Here is a 2,424-nt window from a genome sequence, read left to right as displayed (position 1 = left end):
GCCTGTAATCCCAGCTAGTCAGGAGGCTGAGGCAAGAGAATCGCCTGAACCCAGGAGGCGGAGGTTGCAGTGAGCTGAGATTGCACCACTGTACTCCAGCCCAGGCGACAGAGATATTCCCTCTCAAAATAAATAAATACACAAAAATTAAAAAAACAATAAAAAAGTAAAGAAAGGAAAGAGACAGGGCTGAGTGTGAAGTCCTGAAAGGATACACACAAAACACACACCCTCCTCCACCTGCCTGCATATTGGTATCATTCCATTAAATCAGCAGTCTTTGACTAAGGCTGTAACTCTAATTGTACTATTATCTAACCTAAATTTTCTATCTTTTCTAGAAGGATTTTCTGAGAGCTTCCACATCTATGAAGTTTTTCCTTACAGGGCACCACCTCTACCCAGGCAGGACTGAACTGATCACTCCTCCATCTTTCTCCCAACTGAAGCTCTTCGCATTTTGCCACATTGTATTGTAGTGATTTGTTTACAAGTCTGTCTCTGCTACAAGCCCAAGCTCTCTCAGAGGAAAGAAACTTACTTAAATTAACTGGAATCCCAGACCCTAGCAAAATGCCCAAAATTTAGTTGTTACTTAAAAAAAAAACTACTACTAAACACATGTCTTACAGTTCAGACACATTAAATGTACGGCAGTTCCTATTTCTGCCATCACAGTATTACTATACAAAATCTAAACGTTCTTTAAATACCCTTATCTGTAGCAAAACGGAAACAGCATAACTCAAGAAGGAAAGATGAATGACTACATCTAAACTTTTTATATTCAGCCACTCCAGTTTTTTTCTAGGATTTTAGGGTCAAATACATATCTTTCCCCAAAGGGTTTGGATATCCACAGGCAACCAACCATGGATATCAAATAGTGATTAAATTCTTGGTAAGTCTTGCTGCTGAAATCAAAACCTGATTTTGTCTAATGGGAAAGAAATAAAAAAATTGTCACTATCACCTATTTTCCCTTTCCTCCTCCTTCCCATCAGGTCACGTATATCTAGACTTAATTTTTGAGTAACAGTGATTTAACACAGAGCTTTCTCATTCATACCTTTTGTACCAAACATTTTTCTTTGCGGCAGTCAGATTTTTACAATACCTACCAGAAAAAAACAAACAGAATGAAACATTTAACATACCTTTGAATACAATGCCTTTGACATAATAAAATACAAAAATACACTATAAATGTAAATATATGCAAATATGCACATACATAAATATCCAGTTGTCTAGTTAAGGATTTTATCCTTTTGTGGTACATTCTCAAGTGAAAATAAATAGAGGCTCAATAAGTTGTACACTTAAGATGCTTACTTCACTAAATAAAAAATAAACAATAAAAAATGCTTTCGATGTTTCACTATTAAAAATTTAATAAAGTTCTGGCTGGGTGCAGTGGCTCACGCTTGTAATTGCAGCACTTTGGGAGGCCAAGCTGGGTGAATCACCAGGTCAGGAGTTTGAGACCAGCCTGAGAAACACGGTGAAATCCCGTCTCTACTAAAAATACAAAAATTAGCTGGACGTGGTGGCGCGGGTGCCTGTAATCCCAGATACTCGAGAGGCTGAGGAAGGAGAATCGCTTGAACCTGGGAGACAGAGGTTGCAGTGAGCCAAGATCGCAACACTGCACTCTAGCCTGAGCAACAAGACCTAGATTCTATCTCAAAAAAATAAGAATTAATAGAGTTCTCATTCATAAGTAGGGGTTGAATGATGAGAACACATGGACACAGAGAGGAGAACATCACACACTGGGGCCTGTCTGGGGTGAGGGGAAAGGGGGGGGAAGACATTAGGACAAATACCTAATGCATATGGGGCTTAAAACCTAGATGACAGGTTGACAGGTGCAGCAAACCACCCCGTGCCACATGCATAACCACGTAACAACCGTGCACCTTCTGCATATTTATCCCAAAACTTAAGAGTAAAATGAAAAAAAATTAATAGAGGCTCAAGAACAGTCACTGATATAAAACGTACTTTCTTAATGGAAAGAAAATGATGCAGCAGAAAGCACAAAAGGGAAACCTACAAATATGTTTTTCTTGTCTAAGAACTATTAACAACTAATTAGTTTTTAAACATTTTAAACTTGACATAGTCCTACAAGTTAGGCCAACAAGGTCTGCACGCACTTAGCCAGGCATGGTGACTCATGCCTGTAATCTCAGCAATTTGGGAGGCCGAGGTGGGCAGATCACCTGAGGTCAGGAGTACGAGACCAGCCTGGCCAAAATAGTGAAACCTCGTCTCTATGAAAAAACACAAAAAATTAGCCTGGCGTGGTGGCAGGCACCTTTAATCCCAGCTACTCTGGAGACTGAAGCAGGAGAATCGCTTTAACCCGGGAGGCAGAAGGTGCAGTGAGCCGAGAAGGTGCTGTTGCACTCCAGGTTG

The 2,424-nt window shown here is 40.1% G+C and overlaps 1 pseudogene; it reads right to left on the bottom strand.

The window, feature by feature from the left end:
• Nucleotides 1–683: 683 nt before the first annotated feature.
• Nucleotides 684–2,424, bottom strand: part of LOC105537314 — a 19,321-nt pseudogene continuing 17,580 nt past the window's right edge.

This window comes from Mandrillus leucophaeus, unplaced genomic scaffold, assembly GCF_000951045.1.
Source record: "Mandrillus leucophaeus isolate KB7577 unplaced genomic scaffold, Mleu.le_1.0 Scaffold1700, whole genome shotgun sequence".
Classification (NCBI taxonomy): domain Eukaryota; kingdom Metazoa; phylum Chordata; class Mammalia; order Primates; family Cercopithecidae; genus Mandrillus; species Mandrillus leucophaeus.
The sequence above is the reverse complement of the archived record's forward strand: the minus strand, read 5'-3'. Positions and strand labels throughout refer to the sequence as shown.